This window comes from Rhinolophus sinicus, linkage group LG06, assembly GCF_036562045.2.
Source record: "Rhinolophus sinicus isolate RSC01 linkage group LG06, ASM3656204v1, whole genome shotgun sequence".
Lineage (NCBI taxonomy): Eukaryota > Metazoa > Chordata > Mammalia > Chiroptera > Rhinolophidae > Rhinolophus > Rhinolophus sinicus.
In genome coordinates this window covers 6,172,411-6,190,288 of record NC_133756.1, presented here as the reverse complement: position 1 = coordinate 6,190,288, position 17,878 = coordinate 6,172,411, and the positions used below count along the sequence as shown (strand labels likewise).

At 55.2% G+C, this 17,878-nt stretch overlaps 1 long non-coding RNA gene across 1 annotated transcript; it reads left to right on the top strand.

Annotated features, from left to right (window-relative positions):
* Positions 1–9,854: 9,854 nt before the first annotated feature.
* Positions 9,855–17,189, top strand: LOC141572359 (uncharacterized). The gene is made up of 3 exons (XR_012497717.1): positions 9,855–10,767; positions 15,485–15,801; positions 16,759–17,189. It is a non-coding gene; the product is annotated as an uncharacterized LOC141572359 (long non-coding RNA).
* Positions 17,190–17,878: the final 689 nt, after the last annotated feature.

Genomic DNA, 17,878 nt, shown 5'->3' with positions numbered 1-17,878 from the left:
GATGGGGGTGGGGGGCACAGGATAGAGGAAAGAAAGAAGTGAAGCAAGGGCAGCGTTTTCGGCCAAGCCCAGCCCCAGCCTGGCCCTGCTGGGAGCTCTGGAGAGTAGGTGCCGCCTCTGTGTCCCGCTGGGAGCAGGAGGCTGTGCAGTTAGGTTCCTACGCGAGTCAGCCATTCCCCGGGGGCCGTGGCGGGCGGGAGGGGTTTGGGAGGAAGCGAGTCAGTCCCATCTCGCAGGGGACGCAGCCCCACCAGCCTGTGTGTAAAGGCCTGAAGTCAACTGTACGAGCTCCTCTGACCTCTGAGACCGAGGGGCCTGGAATGGTCTAACCGTTAGCTGGCTCCCTCCCCCATGCTGCTCCCCTGCGTACGGTCCCCCAGCCAAACGACCCTCCTTATCGCGGGGACCAGGCACAGAGGCTGCTGATGCCCGAGTGGTGGGCTTCCGTGCCCCACCAGCTCTAAGAATGATTCAAGCGAGCCCATCATGCACCCCAGTGGGAGCCAGGAGTCACCCCAACGCCCTGTCCCTCTGAAGCCTGCCCCCACAGCACCTGCTGTTTTGCTCTGGGCCTGAGGGCAGCCGTGTGCAGTGAGGTCTCTCCCCTGGGCTGTGAGTAACTAATGCTCTGCTGTCCGTCTCGTCTGTCCAGGGTCGGTAGTCTTGTGTCCAGCCATGCCATGACCCTCGGTTGGAGGCTTTCCCTCCCCACAGAGTGGAGGAGGCGATGAGAACGTAGGCCACGCTCAGGCCTCAGGACAGCTAAGGCCGGGGCTGCGAGAGCAGAGCTCGTGGGTGCTGGGATGTGCACACAGAATGTGCCAGGGACCCAGTGGATCAGGGCAGAGCATCCAGTGGCTGCAGCACAGAAGGGCCTTGGCAGACCACTGCGTTCCCCTTGGCCTCTCCCCAAGGTCTGCTCTCCCGATGTGCGCACCCTGGCTGCCCTCCCCAAGGCTCTCCCATGAGAACGCCTTTCTGTGCCCCCACCTTGGGGCTGTGGCTTCATTCACGGGGTGGAGTGGTTCCCCATGTTTCCAAGGGACAGGCAGGGCTTGTCCCCGCGTGCTCCTTACACCCTCCATGGGCCCAGGGGACAATGACGGCTGCATCCTCCCAGCAGATTGGGGATTAAGAGTGACGTGGATTGGAGGTGTGAGGTTGGAATTAGCTACGAGCAGCCCCCGTGTCAGCACCAGGCATCGTGGTCAGCGCTTCACCTGCCTTATCCTGTCGTGCTCAGCACCCACAGCTGGCAGATGCCAGCCTGATCTCTGAGGCAGACACTTTGGGTCTCTGGCCCACGATCACCCAGCCAGCTCAGGGTGGAGCCCAGTCTGTTGACCCCAAAACCCAAGGGTGTAGCTGCCACATTCCGCCATGTCCCACCCGTGGCTCCCTCTTCTCTTCCAGCAGATCTGCCCGTGTGAGGAGGCGGGTCCTGACCCTTCTCAGTTTGATTCAGTACAACAGACATTGAATGAGCAGCTGTGTGTCCCAGAAACCCTGCTGGGCACTGGACACTCTCAGCGAGCAGGCCCCAGAATATATCATTGTCAGGCAATAGGACAGGTGCACCAGATGCTGTGGGGACACAGAGGTGAGGGTGATAGGTGCCCGACCCTGCCCAGCTTCCTGGAGGAGAGGACACCTGAGCTGGGGAGTCAGGGTTTCCAGGGGGGGATTCCAGGGAGGACGGAGAGCTTAGGTGGAGGCACAGTGAGAGAAGCAGGCCTGGGCACGTGGGGAGGGCACCTGGGTTGGTGCCACCAGAGCCGGTGGAGTGCCCTGCAGAGGAGGCAGCTCAGCTGAGGAAACAGGGCTCTGCTGGGTGGGGAGGGCACTGGTCTGTTTTCAGAGATCGGACATGGGTAACCGCTGTGTCTGGTGGAGACTCTCCCAGCACGTCTTCATCTGACTTCCACGTGCCTCTGCGTGTGCCCAGCCTTTCTCATCTGTGCCTCGAACCTGAGCGCACGCCTGAGCGTATCCTGGTGTGAATGCCACCTGTCACACGCTCCCTAGGGAGGCCAAGGCCGGGGGGCACCGTCAGGGTTGGATAACTCTGGGATTGAAGGGGGCACCATCTGAGGTCACTGGAGCGGTCAGGCCACAGTTGACAATAGTTGGGAAACGTGTTATGGAAGAATGAAGCCTTGAGGAGGCTCCATCTCAGGGTTTGGGCTGAGGACATGGTACACGCGCGGCCACGAAAGTGGAGGAATGGAAGCCCGAGAAGTTGGCTGAGGCTCCTGAGTGTAAATCCTCAGGGGGCCCTACAGCCTCGAACCAGGAGAGGCTATGGATGGGGTCGGGGTCCTGCTCCCAGGACATCATGGCGCCTGTTTCACCTCGTGTTGTCAGAAACCTTCTCCCAAAGGATGGCCCGCTTCTAGTCTGGCCGTGAAGACATCAGGGACCCCAGCTGGCTTCACCTTCACTTTGGGACGGCCCCCCACACACGTGACCCCGCTCAGGGGCTGCAGGGAGTTTCTGCTTGGCTGAGCGCTGGGGTTACGTGGGGCCTGAATATATTCTGCTTAGCTGCACATACATTTCATTTTCCTTTAGTGCTTATGCGTGTAGCTAATGGGGAGATTTTCAGTGAAGACCTGACTGCTCCAAGTGAAAACAGTAGCTATGCTAGGGCTCTCACCTCTCTAATGTTTCTGTCCTGGTGCCTCTTCGTTGTTTCCTCAGTGATTGTTTTTGACACGTAAAAGTAAAAGATCGTGTTACGGCCACGTAGCTCTTCTGCCAAACAAAACAGATCCCAGGGCTGGAGTAAGACAGCCCTTTATAAAGGTCGTTTGGGTGAAATCCTATGCCAAGCCTCCTCAAGGCTGCATCCTGGCCTTATCCATGTGGCCGCCAAACTCTGGTCTTGGGACGGGAACAGATGGCAGCCCACTTGGGTGTGAACGGGAAGCTGCCGCCATGTGTCACTGCAGGCAGGGACCTCGTTCCCTCGGGGAAGGGCGTCTGAATTGTGGGAAACAGGGAAGCCAAGGGGAAGCTGGGGGCTGGCAAGTAAAGAGTGGTGGGCTATTTGTGAGGGCACGTCACTCGTCCTGAAGAGTCCCACATCTAAGGAGGAAATGGAGGTGAGGAAGAGGTGGGAATGGCGATGAGAGAGAGAGAAAAAATAAAACAAGTAAGGAGAAACCAGGCCACCACACTCTGCAAGAGCCAGCAGGGTCCAGCGAGACAAATGCACACTAAAAAGGGCTGTGTTCCACAGTGTCCAGCCTGAGGAGAAGACAGGTGAGATGAGAAGGAGGAGAAAGGCAGAGGGAAGGTGTGATGGTTCATTTTATGTGTTGACTCGGCTGGGCCACGGGGCCCGGACATTTGGCCAAACATTGTCGTGGGAGTGTCTGGGGGTGTCTCTGGATGAGACTGACATCAAAATGGGCGAACTGAATAAAGCAGATTGCCCTCCCGAACGTGGGTGGGCCTCATCCAATCAGTTGAAGGGCTGAAGGGAACAGAAGTCTGAGCCTCCACGAGTAAGGGGGAGCAAATCCTTCCTGACTGCCTTCCAGCTGCGGCGTCCGTCAGCTTTTTCCTGCCTTCAGATTCAAAATGGAACTACACCATCAGCTCTCCTGGGTCCCCAGCTGTCCTCACAGTAATCTCGCATGCATGTGACTGTCCTGTTTCTCTGGAGGACCCTGACTCCTACAGGAGGCTGGAAAAGGCAGCACCTCCCCCACACCAGGAAGCAGTCACAGGCGGTAGCATCTTTGCCCGCTGGGTTCCAGGGAAAGCCACAGCATGGAAACCAGGAACTTTGTTCTGAGGGAAAAGAATACGTGCTTTTAGCACTTTTGAAGTAGGGAAAGAAAACAAACAATGACTCAGAACATCAAGCACATACATGGGAAATTAAAGTCTATAAAACGTACGTGGCTTCTCGGCTGCCAGCCACGCGTGCAGGGCAGAAATGCTCCGTGTCTGGGCTCTCTGGCCTCGCAGTGAGCTCGAGCAATTTGGTAAGTGGGAGAGAAATGCAGAGTTCATTTTTCACATTCCATTAATGTTTCATTTCTAATACTCTTTTCAGTATAAATTTAAAAACAAAATGGGAATTGGGCCTCAATCATTATTCTTTATTAAGAGGAAAATGAAAGTGCTTCTCGGTCGGTGATCAGGACCACAGAGGAGCTGGAGCTCGTGGGACGGTGGCCTGTTCTGTGACCTCTCCCTCCTTTGTCATCCGTCCCTAGACAGGCATCCCGCCCCTCACACTGGCCCCTGCAGACCCCACCGTCAGCATCTGGTGGCCTCAGCGATGTCAGGCCGGAACCCTGTCCCACAAGCAGCCTGGGATCCGGCATGAATGCACACACACACGTGACACACACGTGACACTGCAGCACACGCATGGAGAACGAACGTATGCTTCAGCCGCAGTAGCAGAGCTCACCCAGCAACAAGGCGCCCTGAGGTGCCAGCCGTGGAGCTGGGTGCTGTGCTCGCGAGCTCAAGGGCACCTGGGACGGACCCGCCAAGCACCAGAATTAACTCTGTGCCACAAAGGCTGAGATGAAGGGGACATCACTGGAGACAAAGGCAGCTGAGCCGAACCTGCAGGCAAGGCGGGCTCTGAGACCGCAGAGGCCAGGCCATGGCCCCGAGGCTAAAGGAAGCGGGGGGATGGCAAGGCAGCGGTCCGCTTAGAAGGGGATTGGGACCCAGCAATTGCCGTGTTGATGGAAGAGGAGGAGGAGGAAGGATGAGAGCTTCTGCCCTGGGCCAGCCCCGACGGGCAGCTGTGACGTCCTCTTTCTTGTGGCCCTTGGGGTCTGTGGCCCAAGTGAACTGGGCACCTTGAGTGGCTGAAGCAGGGCTGACCACTCAGGAAGTGGGGACCCGGCCCCTGCCTCTGGGGGCACAATTGCCTTGCTCAGCCAGCCCGTTTTAGCCACTCGACACACGTTAATTTTAGTCTGCTTAACGGGACCTGCAGTCTGCCCCACGTCCAGCCTGAGGAGGTCACTGGGCGCAGCTTCCTGTCTCTGGGGAGTGCCGGCCCCTCCCAAGATGAGCCCTCTCTCCTAGCATAACATTCCCTCGTTCCTCCAGCGCTCTGTACCCTGAACTGCTCAGGACACTTGTCCGAAGAGAGAGGGGAGGGCGGGGGTGGCTCACCTGTGGCCGCCCTTCTTCTTGCTGGAATCCGAATTGTAAGAATGGCTTAGGGACAGACACACACACTAATCTCAATAGTTGCCCTGCAGGGCTGGCGTTATTGCTCCCACTTCACAGATTAGGAAACTGAGGGAGCCAGAGTTCAGAATGACCCCAAGATCACGCTGTCGCTTCCCAGTGAGCAGGTCCCTCTGTGGACAAGGGAACTGGAGTTAAGTCACATGGAACAGAATGCAGTGAACAGTCTGAGTTGGGCTCCTGCTGACATGTCACCTGGGGCTTGTCATCGGCCACGGGGACTCTGGTCTCCCCGTGAGGATGGTGTGCTGGCGAGGGGCAAAGAGCACAGGACTGCAGTGTGGCTGGCCACAGGAGGTTTGGATGTCTTGGTCGAGTCAAGAATCTCCAAACCTTGTCCTCATCTGCACGATGGAAGCAGCAAAATGGTCCCAGGGAATTTCCAAGTGATGGGAAGACCAAGTGAGGACGGAAAAGGTGTAACGGGCCGAGGGTCATCTTGCCATCCCATGAAGGTCAAAGGTGTCCCCCTCCACCCCGGGACCTCCTACCTGCCTCTAGACAGAGCTCACCCTGGGGGTGGGTGAGGGACCCACATCAGGCCACGGCCCCGTGTCCACCCTGAGTGGCCTGGTGTTTGCTCTGTCAATCTCTCTTGCAGTCCAGGCTCCGACTGTCTAAGCCACACCCCTGTTCTGTCCACTTATTCCAGTCCTGCTGGTGCAGAGTCCACGGAGCTGTGGGTGAGTGTGTATCTTGGACAGGCATCTGTTTCCTGGGAGCAAAAATCATTTAACGGCTCTAATCTCCGGTCTGCTGGTTTCATTATTTAAACCAAAATGAAATGTGACCCAGAGTGAGAAAAAAGACCAAGTATGCAGCTGAGAGCCGTAATGAGGCATTTACAGCCCAGCCAGAGGATGCATGTGCCTTCATGAGAAAGGATCAGGAGTCCCCCCAGGTGGGAAGGAGACATAAATGACTATTGCCAAAGCTAGCCAGTGGGAAATCTAACAATAATGGTACATTTTGGAGAGAACAAATCAACTCCCACATTATCCCGATTACAGCGGTCCAGAGCTGGGGGCCTGGTGACCGCAGCCTGCCAGCTAATTATCATGCCATTCTCATTCCCAACCCAGGAAGACTTTTCAATAGCCTCTAAGAAGAAACCCAGGACGCCTCTCTGTTAAGCCCAGAGCGCTCAGCAGAAAGTTGTGGGGGGTGGGGAACATGTTCCTGTAAAACATGGGGGCCTAAGGAGACAGACTCTGAACAGCATGTTGTGTCTACACACATTGCTGGAAGTGGGTGTGGGGCTCCAGTGATGGAGTAGGGTTTACCACCCAAGCATGGGTGCCACATTTGGCTCCTAGGAAAAGAAGGGCAGAGCCAGGAGTCAGGGGAGCAGGACACTCTAGGTTCCTATGAGGCTGCTGCCAGTTGACCGTAGCCTACCTTTGTCACCAGGTCCTGCTGCTGGCCCTTCAGCAAACCTGGCCCCAGGAATCTTCCACCTTCCCAGCCTCCATTCCTTACCTGTCTCATTTCACCTGTCTGACCTGCTTCCCTCATCCTCTCCCTATCCCAGAATAACCCATCTTTTAGAGCCCAGCTTAGTTTCTCCCTTCTAGGATATAATTATGATAATGTTGTTGATGGTGGTGATGGTGTTGATGGTGATGATGATGATGATGGTGATGGTGGTGAGGTGATGGTGATGGTGGTGATGGTGGTGATGGTGGTGATGGTGGTGATGGTGGTGATGGTGGTGATGGTGGTGATGGTGGTGATGGTGATGGTGATGGTGATGACGATGATAATAGTGATGGTGGTGGTGATGGTGATGGTGGTGATGGTGGTGATGGTGGTGATGGTGATGATGGTGGTGATGGTGGTGATGGTGGTGATGGTGATGATGGTGGTGATGGTGGTGATGATGATGATGGTGATGAGGATGAGGATGATGGTGGTGATGATGGTGGTGATGGTTGTGATGGTGATGGTGACGGTGATGACGATGGTGATAGTGATGATGGTGGTGATGGTGATGGTGATGATGGTGGTGATGGTTGTGATGGTGATGGTGACGGTGATGACGATGATGATAGTGATGACGATGATGATGGTGGTGATGGTGATGGTGGTGATGGTGATGGTGGTGATGGTGATGATGGTGATGATGGTGGTGATGGTGATGACGATGATGATGGTGGTGGTGATGGTGATGATGGTGGTGATGATGGTGATGGTGGTGATGGTGGTGATGGTGGTGATGGTGGTGATGATGGTGATGGTGGCAGTGATGATGAAGATGGTAAAGATAGCACCTGCTGTACCTAATACTATTCTTTCCAGGCAGTATGTGTATTAACTCATTTAATCCTCGTAACAACCCTGTGTTATAGGGATTATTATCATTCCAATTAGGTAAGAAAACTGAGGTACGTAGAAGCTAGCATCCGTATTCCCCTGACTCCCTACTCTGATGACCTGTCATCTATCGGGCACTTTCTCATGTGCGGTGCTCTTCCCCACGGTGATACCTAGAAGTGTTACTTTCATCTTCTGTGACCGTTAGCTTCCCATTTGTCTGCCTGTCCCCCCACCTGGGCTCTCGGTGACCCATCCACTCCTGCAGATGCCACTATGCTGCCCAGGCGCTTTCCTGTACAAAACATTCAACAGTAATTCAGCCATAGGGCAGCAGTAGCGACAACTGATTGTGTGTGCAGCTTTAGCTGCCCTGCCAGGGTTTAGAAGATGTAGACTCGGGGCAGGAGTGGGGTGAGCACGGGGTAAGGGCAGCCTGCGTGCTGGGGTTGCTCCTGGGGGGCTGTGTGGTGACAGCAGTTCTGAACCTTTGCCCCCGGGAGAAAGGCCTCCTTCCTGCTTTTGGAGCTGGAGCCCTGCGACCCCGCCAGCCTCCCAGCTGCGCAGACACATGAAGAGTGTTTGTGTGTCTTCCTGCCACGTCAGGGAAGAGCTATGGTGAAATACTTCAGTGTCGCATCCCCGGGGGACACTGGGACTTCAGAGGGAGACGGGAAAGAACCATTTGTTTTCCCTGCCTAAATGCCACGGGCAGCTTTTTATGCCCAAGCTGACAGGATGTGTCTAGTTAAGCATCATTGTGCTGAAGGAGTCGGGATGCCCGGCGGGGAGAGGGTGGAGGGGGCTTTCTCTAGGGAGGCTGGTGGTAGCTTCCCGTGGCTGTAGGTAGAGATCTCCTGAAACTGGCGAGCAGACAAAACACTCATTTCTATTTATTCCCACACATTTAAATGGCACGTATGACATGTCACTGTTCCCATCAACTCGCTTCATCCTCATACAAGCCTATGAGGAAGACACTCATACCACCTCCATGTTGCAGAAAGAGACACCGGGCCCAGGAGGCCGAGTGGCTCCCAGGCCTCAAAGCAATCAAGGGGCAGAGCTGGCTTTGCCTCCAGCGTCTGGGCACTCAGCCTCCTGCGTCATGCTCCCGTACGCTACTCAGTGTCTAGGATGTATTTCAATTATTTCAGATATGCTTTAAGCTTAATCTTTAAGATTTAAGCCTAATCTTTTAAATCCAGGCATATGGCGGGGGGCCGGGGGATGCTTGAAAATGCAGTGAAACGCCCAGAGAAATGTGCAGTTGGGTGAAGGCCGATGCCAGGGAGGTCGGCCAGCCTGGCTCCTCTTACCCCAATGATGGCAGGGCCACTGGCTAATTAGACAAGAGCTCACTCAGGTCAGACCAGAGACGGCAAGAGGGGTGGAGCCTGCAATTTTCTCTTGGGAGTGAAGACAGGGCTCAGGGAGTTTGCTCAGGTGGGACAGGTGGAGCGGGGTGGGTGGGGTCTGCTCCTGACCGACCTCCAGAGACCCCTGCTCTTCCTCCAGCATCACAGCCTGCAGACCAAGCCCCCGTGGGGCAGCAGTATGAAACCCCAAGGCATCTGGTTTGGGGGCCGCCAGGCTCCTTCTAGCTTTGCATTCTGTTAATCTGAATTCCTTGGTCAGGTCCATGCAGGAAAGAACTATGGTTCCCTTGAGCCCTGTGGCAAGCCCTCCCTTCTCTCCTTCCATCTCCACCTTCTACCTTGTGGATACTTCCTGTCCTGGAATGAAGAGGGTCCCCAGGTTGACCGCAGGCTGTGACAAGGATGGAAACACACAGACTCAATTCCCTCCTGCAGAGGCTTGTAGAGCGTGTGTGAAGGGCTTGGGCAGCGTGGGTGGTCAAAAACGGGGCTCAGGCTGGGGTGCCCTGGGCATGATGGGGGAGGGGCATGTCTGGGAGGGTCCATCACACAGAGATGAGGGATGGAAGGACAAGAATCTTTAAAATGGAGCTGATAGCAGTACCTGTCCCATTGGATAATTTCAAGGGTTAAACAGAATCTCCTGTAAAATGCTCAGCGTGGTACCTCCCACTTAGCGATGTCCTCAGGAGTTCATCCTCCAGTGGCCTGTAACTTTGGCTTTATTGGTTCAGTCTGACTTTCAAAGGACCTGAGGCTCAAGTGGGGACCTGGAACCGCCCAGAGACAATGAAGTCCTTCCCCTGTTCCCCAGTGCTAATAGCTTCTGCCTGGGGTGCGTTGGTTCAGCCTGGAACACCATGGATAAACTTCAGGTTCTAGGAAACCTTGATGCATTGTCTCTAATACGTGGCCGAGTGGATGGCAGAGCATAGGGTGTGTGTCCAGAGAAAGCTTCAGTGCCTTCATTGAAAGAGGGGACCTTGGGGCCAAAGGGGCTTCGAAGCTCCCCCCATCTCCTGTCGTCCCAGCAACCTACCCAGAGGAAACTTGCAGATGGAGGTGAAACGTCAGCTTTCACCGGAAGAGCCCCAGTCGGAGTGCATGGCTGTGGTTTGGGGGTCACAGGTTCTGCAGCTTAGAACTTGGGTGTCCACCGGGGATAAACTGTGGTGGCAGAACAGACCCTCCCCTGCTTGGCAGGGCAGAGGAATAGAGGACACCCAGGCCTGAGCTTTTAGTAGATTAGCCCCAAGTACCGAGCACTGCTCCCCCCACTGCCTGCGGGGTGAGTGAACAGGGGGCAGGGACCTCTGTGCCTCTGGTGGACCCCGTCCCCCCGAGAGGGATGCAGGGCACAGGCAGAGGGGCGTTGGGGTGAGAGTTCACGGGCAGAGGAAGTGGTTTCATTCATAGAGCAGCAGGAAAAGTACCCTAATCACATTCAGAAGAAGGGGCTTCTATTCTAGAAATTACTCTGAGTGACGGAGCTGTAGGAGGAAACATCTCTGAGATTAGAGGGAGCACGACTGAGTCCTTCCTTCTCCCTGCCTCCCGCACAGACCCAGTCTTCCCAGGTTTGTTCTCCTGTCTGTCAGCTCTGTGCCACTGTCAGTCAAACCCACCATCCTGCCCCCAGGGTGTGGCTTTGCGTCTCTGTGACTTAGGGCAGGACCAGGAAACCACACAGCAGACGTCATTTTGCTGCTGCTGCTGCTTCGCTTCTCCTCAGCTTCTTCTCACGGGCTGAGTCCTCGTGTCCCCCTCCCCAGTTCACAGCCAGAAGCCCTGCCCCCAGGACCTCAGGATGTGACTTCTGTGGCTGGAGAGAGGGTCTACAGAGGTGAGTAAGTGAAGATGAGGTCGTTACGGTGGCCCAAATCCAATGCGACTGGTGTCCTTATAAGAAGAGATGAGGACACAGGCACACACAGAGGGACGACCTGGTGAGGACACAGGAGAGGACGGCTGTGTACACGCCAAGGAGAGAGGCCTCAGGACAGACTAACCCTGCCCCCACCTTGATCTCCACACCCAGCCTCCGGATGGGAGACGATCAGCGTCTGTCGTGCAAGCTGCCCATCTTTGTACTTTGTTACAGCAGTGCCACCAGCTCATACACTTCCCACGGAGGCAGCTGGCTGCGTGATGGGGCGTGGGGGTCCCAGGCTCCTGCTTCCAGCCGAAAAGGCTGCAGACCTGGGACTGAGTCAGGATCCAGTGCCCAGTGCCCCAGGCCAAGGGGGGGCCAGGAAGCCTTGGGCGGCGCTGGTAACCATCCCTCCCCATCCACACTGGCCAGACAAGCGGCTCTCAGACTTTGGTGTGTACCGGGACCATGTCAGGAGCCCATTTAAAACGCGGTCCTGGGAGACCCTGAGGCATGGACCTCGATGGGAAAGGCTTGGGGGGCAACAGGGGCACGGTCAGCTGCCTCTGCTGCCCCTTAGGTGTAAAGGCTGTTGACATGGGTTCTTCCCCTGCGTGACTCTAATATTGCTGCTGGCTTCCAAACCTCACCCTCAAACCTGTGCGCCCCCCTTGGTGTGTTTATGGGGAGGGTGCTGTGTAAGGGTGAAGGCTGCCTGCGTGGGCTGTGTGGTCAGCAGGCTGACCCGGGCAGAGGAAGCTGGGCAGGGGTGACTCTCTTTACTCCGCAAAGTGAAAGTGGAAGGGGGCAGGGGAGAGCTGGCCGGGCAGGGCACCCCGTAGGAGCCCCTTGTTTGCACCTGGGGGGTCCCCCGCTGTGATCTAAGACCTTTGACAAAGGTCTGCGTTTTCCCTTCAGTGCGCTGTCCACTGCAGGGCCTGCGTTTAATAACGTAACCCTTCCACAGAGGAAAGGTGAGGCGGGACAGCTGTCGGCCGGGGAGCTGTCTGATCCTGATAAATGAGCAGTATCCTTCCCACTGGAGAAGTCCCAGTGTTAGATTAAACATATCAATCCTGTCTGTTACCTTCCCGTACTCGCCAGCTGGCACCTGGCCGGCCTCTGGGGACCTGTCTTTGATGGCCCTATGCGGGAGGTGATACGGCCTCAGCACCGACGCGGTGGTAACTGCCAGGAGTGGTCCAGCCTGGGAAGCAGCCGCAGACCCCGCAGCTGCTGTCCTGTGGTTGGTTGGCAGTCGCCGCCCCCTGGGGTCCTGTGATAAGCCGGCAGGAAAATGCTGTTTCTGTATAGCTGTTCATGTCTAGAGAGGCAGGCCCTGTCCCAGCGCTGTCCCTGCCTGCAGAATTGTTCTCCATTGATGGGGCCACCGTGCCCTGGGGTAGGTCACGGCCGCACCCGCCATCAGGAAGCTGCCCTCAGCCAATGGCCGGCGGGAGTTGGGGGGGGTCATACAAGGTGGAAACAAAGCTGTAGGTGAGACTCTACAGCCAGCTTATCAGTGAAGCGTCAGACGTCCAGTGAAGGCTTCTCTTCTCTGGGGGCATGCCGGGACGTCCCTTCCAAAATAAAACATAGGTGATGTCACCTTGAGCTTCTCATGGCTGAGAAAGATGCAGAAGCCTTGGGTGGCCCCTTTGGATTTTGGAGGCGGTGGGCTCCATACTCAGACTCTTCTGACCTATTTATCAAGACACAGAAAACTGCTGGTGTTGTGACGCAGGGTCCAGCCTGCCTCAAAGGCCAACATCCACGTTGAATATTTCCTGAGCCTGGTGATCCTGGTCCCCAGGGACTGCGGAAGAGCTCCGCCCCCACCCTTTCGTGCTCCTGGAATTGGCTCTGCCAAACCCCCTTCCCCACCTGCGTGAGTAGGGCTTACTGGGACCCACGGTTACCTGGGGGAAGCCAGACACAAAGACCCCAAATTTTCATCTTGCCTCATCAATGAACTGCTTCGTCCCCACTGCTCCATGGGAACAAAATACGTGTTGGTGAAGCTGGGTTAAGAGTCTCTCCTTCCCCCAGGCCCCTGAAGCTGGTCCACCCTGAGCCTCAGGCAGCTGGCCCCAGGGTGAGTTATTTTCGGTTCCATCACAGCACCTACACCCTTTATTCCACCTCCCACATCCTGTGCTGTCCACCCGTTTTGCTCTTCTCTAAAAAGAAAAGGCCATTTCAGCCGGACCTTCCAGGTGCTGGTACATCTCATGGTTGGAACTCCCCCCACGGCAATATCCACCACCCAACTTTGCAGTAACCCGCCCTCATTATAATAGGCCCCGCCCTCATTATAATAGGGCCCTCCCCTATTATAACAGGCCCCTCCCCCATTATAACAGGCCCCTCCCCATTATAACAGGCCCCTCCCCATTATAACAGGCCCCTCCCCTATTATATCAGGCTCCTCCCCCATTGCAACAGGCCCCTCTCCCATTGCCATAGGCCCCACCCCCATCACAATAAGCCCTTTTGCTCTTTTGCAATAGTCCTTTAGAATCAAATCTCTCCTTACCTACGTTTGGAGTGTGTTTTTATCTGACACCAGGTATGTGCCACGGAGCCCCGGGGGCCCCGACAGCTCCTGCGTCTGGTGGTCAGGACACTTTTGCACCTGCAGGTGTGGAGGCTTGGCGAGCTGGGGTCCCGTCCCTTAGCGGCCCTGGCTCACCGGTGGGGGGCATGGGGGAGGCAGTGACTGGGAGGAGGGGAAGGAGAGCAGGAGGAGGAAGCCCAGGGCTCTCCATGGCGGGGTCCGAGCCTCCTGTGCTCTGGTGACACGGAGCCCAGACGTGAACGCGAGGGTCTTACCCAGGACCTGGCCCCACAGGTACCCTATTTACTGCAGAAACTCTGAGTCCTGAACGAAGACTCTGGAAAAACCTTTCCTTCTGGAATCAGGCCCATCTGGTGGGTCCTGGGGAGGGCTCATTTCGGGGAACGTCATTTCTCAGATGAGGCACAGCAAGGCCGTTTCCATCCGCTCACGTCCCCCCACGCGTCCCCTGTCCTGTCTTAAACCACCGACTTCAGGCAGAAAACTCAGTCTGCGTGGGTTCAATCATGGATCTTGAGAAGATTTATCGCCCTGTCACCTGGCAACACTTGCAGCGTCCCTGCGGGTTGACGGGCTGTGACCTCCGAAAGCCCACAGACAGCAGCTGAGAGAGGCGCTTGCCAGAGCCCGGGAGCTGCAGAGGCTGCCTCACTGATGACCTGATGGCCTGATGTCTGTCACGTGTAAGCACTGCATCGGGGCTCGGCCCTCCTGTGTCGTCCCGGGTGGATGTGATGACACCTGACAGGTGGCAGCTTCCTGTTTGGCCCTCGCTTTGGCTCACAAGGGAAGATGGGCCTTTCCACATTCTCTAGGGGCCGGACGGAACGACACGCGTCTCGTGCTTTCTTCCCTCTTGTTTTATTGATTAAAAACAAAGGAAGACTAAACTGACTGGTTCCCTGGACACTGGTCCTGTCATCTTGTCCCTGAGGCCAGACACAAGGAATGGGTCCTTTCCTTCATTTTACAGCACCCCTCCCCACGCCCCTCCCCACGCCCCTCCCCCACGCCCCTCCCCCACGCGCCTCGCCACCTGACCTGGTGCCCTACGCGTTGGTAACAAGTCCTGAACAGTGACTTAACCTTCTCTGGTTTCTCCAGTAGAACTTGCCAGTCAACATCAGTCAAACATCTTCAAGTGTTTCATTCAGGCTTATTTGAAGGGGTTCAGGCCACTGCCCGTCTCTAATCATCGGAGCCCCGCCCCCACTCTGGGAATCTTCGCACTGAGCTGGCCCGTGACAATCACAGGGGAGCTTCTCTAGTTTTTATTATCATCATTTTCCGCAGATGGACGGAACCCTTCATAAATGTTAACAATGACAAATCACCGAGCCCAGCGACACCACAATCACATAATGACTGTCATTACCCAGTGGCTGCTGATAGGGGTCTGAGCAGCAGGGCCGGCCGTCCTGCAGGGCCAGCGACAGACGCCTGAGTGGCGGCCCCCAGATGGAGGAGGCCCGGGGCCCTCGGCGCTGCCCCTCCTGGGCTGTGGTCCCACCAGGACCGTGAGGGTGTCCTCTGCTCTGCGAGGCCAGAGCCGGGGTGTGGGTGGCGGGACCGTGCTTTGGGGTCACCGTGAGCTCCCTGTGGCTGCCATATCGAAATACCGCCAATGGGGGCCTACAGTGACAGAAATGAAGTCTCGCAGTTCTGGAGACCAGAAGTTCAAAATCCAGAGGTGGGCAGGGTCCGTTCCGTCCGAACTCTGGGAGAAAACCCGCTCCAGGCCCCCCCCCAGCTTCTGTTGGCTGCAGCCCCCCTCGCTGTTCCTTGCTTGTACACCCACCATCTGACCTCTGCCTCCCTCGTCACGGGGCCTCGTCTCTACTTCTGTGTGTTCCTTCTCGTCTTACAAAGGCCCCCGTCGTTGGATTAAGGGCCACCCTGACCCAGTGGGACCTCATCTTAACTTATTGACGCCTGCAAAGACCCTATTTCAAATAAGGTCCCATTCACAGGTTCTGGGGGGGGGCATGAGTTTTGGGGTCACTATTCAACCCAGGGCAGTGGTTGAGTCAGGATTTACCCCGGGCCCCTGACCGTGAGCCGGCACCCTGTCCTGCAGGCAGCAGGACTCTCAGCCGCTCACTCTGTTTGCAGGACCCCAGCCCTGGCCAGATGGACGGAGCAGTTTGCAGCACGTGCCCTGTGTTGGGGGACCGAGCGGATGAAGGGTGCTGCGGAGTCCTGCGGCTTTACAGGAAGGAAGACCCGAGCTATTTCCTAGCGTGGGAGGCTGGGGAGCCTCTTCTGTGGAGACTTGCCTGCAAGTCACAGAGCTGAGCCTGCGAGGCGGGGCCTGGCTGGTGGGGAGGAGAAGCAGGCAGGTGGGCAAACAAGAAAAAGGTGGCCAGCTGCTGTTGGAAGCACCAAGAGTTACTTGAACAAGAACTGAAACTGGACAGTGTGTCTGGCAGGTGGGCGAAGGGGCCCCTGACAGTGGGGGTCTGGCCTGGTCCTGCCGGGCACTCGCTGGCATCTTTCTCCTGCTGATCACAGGAGGGTTCATGACATAGCAACGTCAGATGGGACCCCCTGTGAGCACAGTCAAAAATGTCCGAACCTCACAATGCCCGGTCACCCCCGCCCTGAGCACTATAGGTGCCCAATATAGCTATAAACTCACTGCGTGGTCCCACCCGCTAGATAAGAACTACCGATGCCACGTCACTGGGTCACCCGCTCACCCCGACAACATTCAGGCCAGAGCCAAGCCCAAGTCCCTTCCCCACATCAGCCAGTACGAGCCCAAATCTGTGGTAAGTTCTCTCTAACCCCCTCTCCCTGAGGAGTGTGACTTCCCTCATGTGAAGAGACAAGAACCCCAACTTTGTTCAACAGTGGGTGCCACCCTGCGACCTTTGGGGGCCAAGCCATTCACATGGGAAATAAGTGTAGCCACCAGTGTGGGCATGACTTTGTGCCTGGCACTGAGTGTGCTGAACATATTTTGTCTCCATTTCCTCCACGTCAAGCCTTGGGGCACTTCCCACAATGGGGGAAGCTGAGGCACAGAAGACACTGCTTTTTGCTTGAGCGTAGCTGTACTTACGTGTGTATTTACAGCTGTATCCGATTGTGCGTATCTGTGTCTGTGTATCTGTGTGTGCTTACACCTGGTCATACCTACCTGTACCTGTGTTTGTATCTACATTTACATCTGGTTGTATGTATATCTGTGTCTGTCTATGTCTGTATCTGTCTCTATGTCCACGTCAATATCCGCCTCCATCTCCGTCTCCATCTCTGTCTCCATCTCATCTCTTATCTCTCTGTCTCCATCTCTACCTCTGCCTCTGCCATCTCCATCCACTTGTGTATATTTATATCTATGTGTGTACCTGTGTCTACTTATGTATTTTCAACTTTACCAGCTATTGCAGATGAGGAAACCGAGGCCCAAAGATGTCACACAACTCACCCAAGGCCCCTCTCCATTTGTGAGCTGCGAATCCCAGTCTGGCCCCACGGCTGGTGTTTGTCGAGTGCTGCTGCACAGCGTGGATAATTCATCCATGGCTGTCTCCCCGGAGCTGTGCCCACACAGTGGGTGTTCAATAATCACCTGTTGGACGAATGAGGGTGTGAATGCATGAGAGAGATCGCTGCTGCTGGGAGTGTAAATTGTAGCAACGCTTACAGAGAACAATTTGAGAATATCTAGTAAAATTGAAAAGACATGTTCAACAGGCCGTAACATCCCTCTTGGGGATAAAACCGGGGAAAACATTTGCACACAAGCTCAGAGACACGTAAAAGAATATTCAAAATACTTTTTGAATGTTGTACCGATATGTGCTGTTGTAAGATGTCCGTGAATGGGGAGAGGTTTGGAGAAGTGAACGATGGCTCAACCCTCGGCAAGTGCCGTGCCGCAGTTAAGACATAAATTACACAGCTATTTACCAACATGGATGGAGCTCAGAATTCAACTATAAAAGTAAAGCAAGGTGTAAAAGGATTTGCATATTATGTTATTTATGTGAACTTATAAAGTACTGTTAGTGATATCATATAGGAATATATTGAATATACCGGGGGTGCCAAACAAATATATGGTCACCGTTGCTCAAGCAGTAGTTCGCCATTATTAGAAGTGTCTGGACGCTGATGGTAACCGCTCTGAGCACCTCTTGTAATTGCAAAAGGCAAACATGACTTGTATTCATCTTTTGTTATAGGTATATATTGAGTATTACAATTTTAGTAGTTTTTTCGTTTCTTAAAACGTGTATACGTTTTTTGGCACCCTCTGTATGTGTATGCACATATATTTATTTATATTTATATATATTTTTATGTACTTAGAGAGGGAGAGAGCTAGAACAAGAAGAGTGAGATTGAGAGAGAAAAGAAAGAGAATAAAAACTTGGCCAGGAAGAAAACGTCACCTTGATGGGAGGCCAAGGGTTGGGGCACATCCAGCTCCGTTGGTAACACGTTAGTTTTAGCAAAAGGCCTGATGTACATGGAACAAAGTGTGGGCCCGGGTTT